A 10,426-nucleotide genomic window follows, 5' to 3' on the forward strand; every position below is an offset into this window, starting at 1 on the left:
GGATATTATCTTCCCATCTAATTCGTTAAGAAATTAGTGTTCAATATTGAAGGGAGTCATAGCAATGGGCTGGACAGGAAGCATATGTGGGTGTCTTCCCTTTTTTCCCTAGCTTACACTATCCTAAGCTAATTAAATGACTTTTATTACACTGAATGATGAAATTCAGAGATTTTCACTGAATACTTATATGCTTTTCTTTCTTTACAGGAGGAGGATCCCGAGTGCGGGAACCACTTCTGCAAGGTCCGCAGTAAGAACTTCTGCGGTCATGACATGTGCAGAACCCATGCGCGCTGCGCAATTACGAAGAGATCTCTAAAATGCTGGGACCCACAGGTATGTACCGTTTATGACAAACTGGTAAAAGAGGCTTTTGATGATCAAAAGTCCACAGAGTCAAGGGATGCAGCAAGAGAGATGCTGCGAAAATGGGTCAGAGGTTTCCAGAAGAACACCACTGGCCCATACCTTCCTAATAAGAAGATGAGGGCCTGTCTGTTCCCTGGGGCATCTTAGGATGCAGTTGTTCCCCAAGCTCAACCTTAGATTCCACTCATCCAGATTCCGATAGAGTCTGATGTATCCGATGCCTTGAAGGACATCCAACAAGAAGATAACATGTCAGTTGTCTCCGAGGAGATGGAGCTAAGTTTCCTAGCAGAGGAGCAGGAGCAGGAGACTTTTGTACCTCTGAAGGCAACATTGAGAAATCCGAAACTATTTCGATTTCATCGGCTACGGTGGCCGAGCCTGTCCCATCAACTTCTTCTGCCCCCAGCTAGACATGATCAGTCATACGCTCCATTCGCTTTTGTCCATGTTCCAAGACATGAAAAAGCAGTCGTCCGAGAAGGAGGGTTCTCTACGGACCAAAATGCATCAGCTCGTGTCCTCACGTTTAGCCCCCAAGAATCTAAACGTCAAAAAACTTCCTGCCCTTTCTGACATCAATCCTTGCAGGTGTGCTGTGCATATGCCTATGTCAGGGGGGAAGATATTCCTCTCCGAAAAATTGGGCACTGTCCCAGTAGATGACTTAGAGTTCTAACCAAGTAAGGGGGCCTATCCGGATTATTACGTACGCTTGAGGACAGAACCCCCTTCCAAAGAAGAAACTGAGACGAAAGAGCTCATCATTCTAGACCTCCCCAAGGCAAAGGACTTGTTTACCAAAACCTTGAAGGAGAGGGCCTTCACTAGCTCCAAGGTGCCGGCTCTCAGTAAGAAGCACCCGTCCTTCATTGCTGCTTCTTCCCGTGCCTTCCCCTTTATGGAGAAAGGGTTCAAGGCAGCATTAACCCTGGATAGGTACGGTGGGTCGTTTGCGACCCCGAGCATCAAAAAAAAACAGGTTTTTCTCACGTGACTCACCCCTGTGACTGAATTTGTGGGTGATCGACCTGCAGGAGGTGTCTCCCCTACACGCTCTAGTAGTGTCCAGATGTGCATTGCTGTAGCTGTACTCCTTCCCCGATTTCTGAGACGCGTCGGGGTCGTTCGCGTCCGAGTTTACCCTTCTGAGGTAGTTTGCATAATTATCAAAGTTATTATGTATTATGAAATTGTCGTAGAATGGTGCAACTTGTATAGGTTATCAGTTGTGGAAAGTCTTGGTGGATTGTTTGGCTACCATGTGCATGTTTTTTTTTTTAGTTAAAATGTCGTTCATCACCACGAGGACCATTTTACCGCGAGTGCCCCTTTTTCATTTTTTTTCATTTTTTTGCCAAGTCATTTTTCCGTAAGATATTGCCAAATAGTGTCGTAAAACTTTTGCTTGTTTAGTGTTGGAAAGTGTGTCTAGATGATCTGGCTACCCATGCATGACTTTGTTTTTGTCAGATACGACGTAGTTATTGGTATATTGGGTATTTAACTGCGGTTACCAATTTCTGTTTTTTTTTCAATATTTGTAAAAATTACTACGTAGTAAGGAATTGCCGTATATTATTCATTTTTTTTTCATGTTTATGTGTTAGAAAGTGTGCCTTGATGGTTGGGCTAACACGTGCATGTCTTTTTTTTTATCTGAGATGTCGTATATTAGAATGTCGGGCATTTTACCGCGAGTGTCCCTTTTTAATTTTTTTTAATTTTTTTGCCAAGTCATTTTTCCGTAAGATATTGCGAAATAGTGTCGTAAAACTTTTGCTTTTTTAATGTTGGAAAGTGTGTCTAGATGATCTGGCTACCCATGCGTGATTTTGTTTTTGTCAGATACGACGTAGTTATTGGTATATTGGGTATTTAACTGCGGTTGCCAATTTCTGTTTTTTTTTCAATATTTGTAAAAATTTACTACGTAGTAAGGAATTGCCGTATATTATTGATTTTTTTTTCATGTTTATGTGTTAGAAAGTGTGCCTTGATGGTTGGGCTAACACGTGCATGTCTTTTTTTTTTATCTGAGATGCCGTATATTAGAATGTTGGGCATTTTTCCGCGAGTGCCCCTTTTTATTTGTTTTGCATTTTTTTGCTTAGTCATGTTACCGTAAGGAATTGGCAAGTAGTGTCGCAAAACTTATATTTTTATAGTGTTGGAAAGTGTTTCTAGATGATCTGGCTACCCATGCCTATTTTTTTTTTAGCCAGATATGGCGTATATATAAGTATGTGTTCGATTTTCATGTGATTGCCATTTTTTCGTTTTTTCCCATTTCTTTCAAAATTACTACGTACTAAGGAACTATCACAGAGTAATATTTCATTTATATGTTTATTTGTCGGAAAATATGCCTTGATGGTTTGCCTAGCACGTGGCTGAAATTTTTTTTTTCTGAAATGCCGTATATTAGAATGGCCATTTTTCCACGAGTGCCCCTTTTTATTTGTTTTGCATTTTTTTGCTTAGTCATGTTACCGTAAGGAATTGGCAAGTAGTGTCGCAAAACTTATATTTTTATAGTGTTGGAAAGTGTTTCTAGATGATCTGGCTACCCATGCCTATCTTTTTTTTAGCCAGATATGGCGTCTATATAGGTATGTGTTCGATTTTCCGGTGATTGCCATTTTTTCGTTTTTTCCCAATTCTTTCAAAATTACTACGTACTAAGGAACTATCACAGAGTAATGATTCCTCTAGATGTTTATTTGTCGGAAAATTTTGTTTACTTTTTTTTTGATTGAATATCATCAAATTTTTTTAGCTAAAATATTGTTTTACATTTTTTTTTTCGATTTTATTTCCCTTCAAAAAAAATTTTTTGGGTCAGAATTTTAATTTTATAGTCGTAAAATAATCGACAATTATCCAGCAACCCACCATACAATTTTTATGCATATCCAATAATAATTAGATTAGTAAATAACACCTTGAAATTGACATACCCTTCCTACATTTCAAGTGGCAGATTAGGGAGTCTGAGTCAGTGTGGTTGGCGGCCATTTTGTGGACATATCCGAAGCGTAAGCTGCCCTATCTATATATATTCCTGTTCCCTATAGAATTTCTGATATTTTGGTATATTTTTACCTGCATAAATATCATATTATATATTAAATATATGTATTTTTTTACGAAATTTCCAAGTACTCAAAAAATTACCTTTAGATATGGCCCCTGATATAAATGTAATTTACAAAATAATGAAGATTTTTTTACATATTTCTATTTTAGGATAACATATGTTTATTCCCTAAAAAAATTAGCCACTTCCTATTTCATTTGGGTACCCAAAAAAATTCATGAAATTTGGACAATTTTTTTTGGCCAAAAAAAGTTACCCTTTTTTTCTCATTTCAGATCTTCACCTCCATGGGTCTGACTTCATCCAAAATACATCAAGATGTGTCCTAAACATTCAAGAATCAATTCCTAAAAGGATTTGTGTATATATGTATAAACTTTTTTTTTATGAATTTTTATGTCAGGTCTTTTTTTTTTTCTACTTAATTTTTTAAAATATTTATAATAAATAGTTTTTCTGCAGATGAGTAGTATTTATCTTTACAGTTGTTTTAAGCATTCATTGAAGTTTTTTTTGGCAAAAGAAAAAAGGAGGTTACTGCAAAAACTGATTTTTCAAGAATTTTTTTTGGCGTCGGGGTCGTTCGCGTCCGAGTATACCCTTAAAGGGGTGTCCGAGGACCGTACCTATCCAGGGTTAAAGGCAGTCGAGGCAGGGAAACCTTGCCCTACACTCGAAGAGTGTAGACCCTTTTTTCTCGCCCTACCATCCGATGATGCGGACTGGAAGGACGTTTACATCACCTTCTCAGTTGAGAAGCTGGAGGCGGACATTGCCGGACGTCAGTTCGGAGAAGAACTCCCAAAGTTGCAGACTTTCACCTGTGCAGGGAGCAGGAAACGAAAGAGCGACTAGCCTCTATGTCTCTACAGACCGGACTAGGGATGATGGCAAGTGTCCCAGATACCCCGGATATGTACTTGGTCTTTGCCAAAGCTCATTTGGCAATGGTCACCAAGGACCTGTACATCTTCATTGCAGAGAGTTCGTTTTCGCCTTGGCTGCAGTGAGACTGGTTCCGAGGAAGCTGATAGCCTCCAACATCTGGGGAAAAGACCTCTTCCCGATTGAAGTGGTCAAAGAGGTTGTAGACAAAGCCGCAACGGAGAACAGGAATCTCCACTCCAAATGGGGCTTGTCCTCCATGAGAAAGTCTTCCGTTAAAGAGGGTCCCCAGCCGAAAAGGAAGACAAAACGACCCAGAGTGCCCTCTCGCCCTCCAAGACAACAACAGCTTCCCGTGGCCACGGTGCCACAGACAGTGGCACAATCACCCACCACTTTTCAGCTGGTGCCCCAACAAGTGACAACTCAGTCGCCCGTTTTCACCCCAGCCTTTGAAAGGCTATCGACGACCTTCCATCTGAAGTCTCGAGGTTCCTTTCGAGGTTCCTCTAGACGCCCCTCTAGAGGTAGGGGCAACAGAGGTGGGTGTGGCCAAGGAGGCAAGTCCTCCACCCAGCACTCCAAGTGAGATGCTACCAGTAGGAGGAAAACTTCTCCTCTTCCGGAATCGCTGGACCTTCGATCCCTGGGCCCACAGCCTAATCAAGAACGGACTGGGGTGGAGTTGGAATGCAACTCCACCGATTTTCCCTCAATTCTTCCAACACTCAATCCCCATATTGGAAGAATATGTTCAGGAACTCTTAGACAAAAGAGTTGTAAGGAGGGCAAAGTCCATCAAATTCCAAGGAAGGCTATTCTGTGTTCCGAAGAAAGACTCGGAAAAGCTCAGAGTCATTCTGGACTTATCACCACTCAACAAGTTCATAGTGAACAACAAGTTCAGAATGCTGACGCTCCAACACATAAGGACCCAACTGCCTAAACAGGCAAAGACTGTCTTCATAGACATAGCGGGTGCGTACTGGCATGTTCCGATCAACCGCCAAGTTTCCCCCTACCTGGTATTCAAGCTGCAAAAAATACAGTACGTCTTCAGAGCCATGCCCTTCGGACTAAACATAGCCCCAAGAGTATTCACAAAGCTCGCGAATGCAGTCATTCGTCAACTTTGCCTAAAGGGAGTTCAGGTGATGGCCTACCTGGACAACTGGCTGGTGTGGGCAGCATCCAAAGAAGAATGCTAGCAAGCCTCTAAGGAAGTGATCCAGCTCCTAGAACAGCTTGGATTCAAGATCAACTTGGAAAAGTCTTGACTATCTCCATCTCAGACATTCCAGTGGCTGGGTGTCCACTGGAACTTACAGTCACACTGCCTCTACATTCCATCAAAAGAGAAGAAGAGAGAGATAGCGGGATCTATCAAGACACTCCTTCAATCTGCCAGGATATACAGAAGGCAACAGGAGAGAGTGTTGGGGTCCTTCCAGTTCGCTTCAGTGACAGACCCAGTATTGATAGCTCAATTAAAAGATGCATCAGGAGTTTGGAGAAAATACGCATCAAACGCTTGAAGAGATCTGAAAACACCGATACCAACTCGTCTGCAATCCCTCCTCAAGCCATGGTTGGAGGCCAAGTACCTAAAGAAGAAGGTACCCTTACAACTGCCTCCACGGTCAGTCACCGTTCACATGGATGCCTCAGAAGAAGGGTGGGGAGGCCACTCTCACCATCGGAAAGTCCAAGGAACCTGGTCCTCCCTCTTCAAGACCTTCCACATCAACATTCTGGAAGCCATGGCAGTTTTTCTCTCACTGAAAAAACTGAAACTTTGCTGCTCAATCCACATCTGACTGGTACTAGAAAGGGAGGCTGTAATGAGATGCCCAAATCAACAAGACTCGAGATCGTCTCAAATCAATCAAGTTATATTGGCCATCCTCCGGCTAGCGGAGAAGAAGAGATGGCACTTGTCAGCAGTTCACCTTCAAGGGTTCCGCAATGTGACGGCGGACGCTCTATCCGGGCTCAACCCGATAGAGTCAGAATGGTCCCTAGACGCAAGATCATTCTCCTTTATCTTACACAAAGACCCAGGACTGCAGATAGACCTCTTTGCAATGAGCGACAACAAGAAGCTACCCCGGTATGTACCCCCTTACGAGGATCCTCTAGCGGAAGCAACGGACGCGATGTCTCTAGACTGGAACAAATGGTCCAAAATCTACCTGTTTTCTCCAACCAACCTTCTGCTGAAAGTCCTCAACAAACTGAGATCCTTTCACGGAACAGCAGCAATAGTAGCCCACAAATGGCCCAACAGCGTATGGTTCCCCCTGATAACGGAACTTCGCCTGAAGCTGATCCCGTTGCCGGATCCAGTTCTGACTCAACAAGTGCAGAAGTCGACTGTCTCAGCTGCATCACAGAAAACCCAGAACCTTCATCTCATGATTTTCTCACCTTAGCAGTCAAGAAAAGGTTTGGGATTTCAAGGGAAAGTATTAACTTTCTAGAAGAATACAAGTCAAAATCAACGAGAAGACAGTACGAGTCTTCCTGGAAGAAATGGGTCACCTTTGTCAAGGCAAAGAAACCAAAGGAGATGTCAACGGATTTCTGTTTATCCTTCTTCATCCATCTCCATGAACAAGGTTTAGCAGCCAACATGATTGCCACATGCAAATCTGCCCTGACCAGACCCTTGCTGTACTCCTTCCAGGTGGACTTCTCCAATGATATCTTCAACAAGATTCCAAAAACCTGCGGTAACCTTAGGCCCGCAGCTCCACCGAGGCCCATTGCATGGTCCTTGGATAAGGTTCTTCACTTGGCATCAACCTTGGACAACGAAGACTGCTCTCTAAAAGACTTAACTAAAAAAGTGATATTCTTATTTGCACTAGCCTCAGGAGCCAGAGTTAGCAAAATAGTGGCCCTCTCGAGGGATGATGGCCACATTCAGTTCACAGACTGCGGAGAACTGAACCTTTTTCCGGACCCAGCGTTTCTCGCCAAGAACGAGCTGCCCACTAAAATGTGGGGTCCCTGGAGAATCTGCCCTCTGAAGGAAGAAGCATCCCTAAGCCCAGTGGAATGGCTAAAGGTCTATCTTCGTAGAACTTCAGACTTTAACCCTGGATAGGTACGCTCCTCGGACACCCCTTTAAGGGTATACTCGGTCGCGAACGACCCCGACTCCAAAAAAATTCAGGAAAAATTTAGTTATGCATCAATCTGTATTGTTTGACTTGCTAAAAATACTTCAAAGAATGCTAAAATCTAATGAAAATATAAATGATACCCATCTACAAAATAACTATTTATTGGAAATATATTAAAAATTTAAGTATACATAAAAAAGACTTGACGTAAATATTCACAAAAAATAGAAATATACATATACACATAAATCCCTTTAGGGACACCTTCTTAGATGGCAAAGCAACAGCGTGTAATTGCTGGAAATGAGTTGGACCCATAGAAGTCAAGATCTGAAATGAGAAAAAAGGGTAACTTTCTTTGGCCAAAACAATTTGTCCAAATTTCATGAATTTTTTTGGGTACCCAAATGAAATAGGAAGAGGCCAATTTTTTTATAGAATAAACTCATATTATCCTAGAACAGAAATACATAATAAAATGTGCACTAAGATGTAATTTACTGTTATATCAGGGGCGAAATCTAAAGGTAATTTTTTGATGGCCTAGTTTCACAATGTAAATTTCTTATGAAAATCATTGTATCTCCTATAAAATATGATATTTATGCATTAGAATATACCAAAATATCACAAATTCTATACAGAACAAGAATGTATAGAAATATGCCAACTTACCTTTCGGGTATGTCAACAAAATGGCCGCAGACCGCAACAACTCTTACAGCCCAATCTACCACTTGAAATGAAGAATGGGGTTGCAAACTCCATATTATCATCAACATCTCTTTTTAACTCCATTAGAAGTGTGTTGATGACATCCATGCCAAGGGAATACTGCCTGCTGGCCATTATTGAAGATAAATTCAAAATAGATAGAAAAAAAATCAAATTTGCTAAAAATAAAAGAAATTCAGAAATTAGTATTTGAGGGAAAATGGACCTCATGGCAATATATGGCATCTAAGCCAAAACCAATGTCATGCAAGTGGTAGACACACCATTCACCCACACTTTCCAACTATAAAGAACCAAACAAGTATCAACACTGTTCGACAATTTATAATTATGTAATAACTTTTCTGTTTGATCACTTACCCCTATAAAGGTATGTCAGAGTCGAGGTCGACCCCTGGGGGGGGGGGTAAAAAAACGGGGAAGGAGGGAAGTTAGACGAAAATCAGTCCTAAAGCAGACAATGGCATGTAGACTAGTCACCCCTTGCAGGTCGATCACTTCCATATTCGAGACAGCTGATGATTTATGGGGAAAAAAACAGGTTTTGAAAATGCTGTAGGGGTCGCATACGACCCATCATACCTTTCCAGGGTATTAAGGGAGGTCAGCTTTTCAGGGGAGAAACATTAGGTTCAACATTAACCCTAATAAAGCCTTAGAACACGAACTAGTTACAACTCAAAAAGCTTTGGAAAGACTAGTGATAGGAATAAGACTAAGAGCCACTAAAAGAGCAACATGGATACTATGAGAACAAACTAAAGTAGAGGGTATTCAAACAACAAGATGAAGAAATGGACATGGAAAGGACATATAATGAGAATGATAAACAATAGATGGACATTAGGAATAACAGAAGGGTCCCTAGAGATAGCAAAAGAAGCAGGGGAAGGAAGAGAAGACGAACTAAGAGAATCTATTAGCACACGCTAGACCTACTACTTTTTTACTCCAGTTAATCTATTTGTGAAGGATGATATGATTTTAAGTGAGTAAGGAACAAGGTTTAAACTTTTAAGGTAATTACCTTAGTTTAAGGTAATTTTCATGGTTTCAAGGTAATCTCGGTTTTACTAGCCTAAAATTTAAGGAAATAGGAAAAAGTTTTGGGGTAATCTAAGTGAAAAAGCAGCAGCATTCAAGGTAATAGCCATATCACATATGCATAAGTTTCAGCCCTGGTAAGATAGCACATAAATCATTCTGGTACGTGTTACCTAAGGTGTGCTAAAGGAGGATCACATCATCACATATTCACAGTGAATACGTGAGTGTAGATTGCCTTACCTTGTGTAAGACACAGGCTCTTGTGTAGACAGTCAGTAAAAATTGATCAGTGAAATGTTGCAACTATATGTATAATCAGGAGCAGATATTAATCTGTACTCCGTAAAAAGTGTATATGTAAATTTACGTTATTGCTTGTTATTCAGGAAAGTGAAGTACTGATTACAAAGATATATTTAAATAGTGAAGAATGAATCAAGAATACATTTTATTTAGAATTCCTTCTTAAATATGATTATAAAAGCATGAAATAGGTTGAATTTTAGATATATTTTTATTTTAATGTTTTGAAAACCTTAATAAATATAGAAAATGAAATAAATATTGCATTAACATCTACAACACAATACATATATCTTGAGGATACTCTCGGGCACAGCATTTTATCTTATTACTTTTATTTAAAGTTTTATAGTTTATATATGAAAGATCTATTTTAAGGTTGCTACTGTTCTCACAATATGTTATCTTAATTGTTTATTTCTTCTTCTCTCAATAATGGTAGATTGAGATCCTCTATCAGTTGCAGAAAGGATACGACCAGAACTTCTCTCGGTAATGGGAGACGAAGGGATCCTCTAACAGTTTTGATATAAAAATATTATTAAATCTAATATAATTAACATTATAACTACTGATTTCCCTTAAACTTTTTGCTTAAAGTACAAAGTAGTGAGATATTAAAGGCTATAATAGAATAAATGCATATATTGATATCTATATGTTGAATGCTTTAACCAATAGGTTACACATGGAAAGTTAACTGTCCTTTTTAATGTGTTGAAAGCAGCCAAACAAGATGAATTAGCAGTAATAGAGACAATGCATGATAATATGTCTCATCATTATGCCAGATGCAGTTTCCTCTTTTAGAGGGTTTCTTTTTTAAAGGGTTTCTGGGAGGGACTAATTTGTCTCA

This window comes from Palaemon carinicauda, unplaced genomic scaffold (genome assembly GCF_036898095.1).
Source record: "Palaemon carinicauda isolate YSFRI2023 unplaced genomic scaffold, ASM3689809v2 scaffold18, whole genome shotgun sequence".
NCBI lineage: Eukaryota > Metazoa > Arthropoda > Malacostraca > Decapoda > Palaemonidae > Palaemon > Palaemon carinicauda.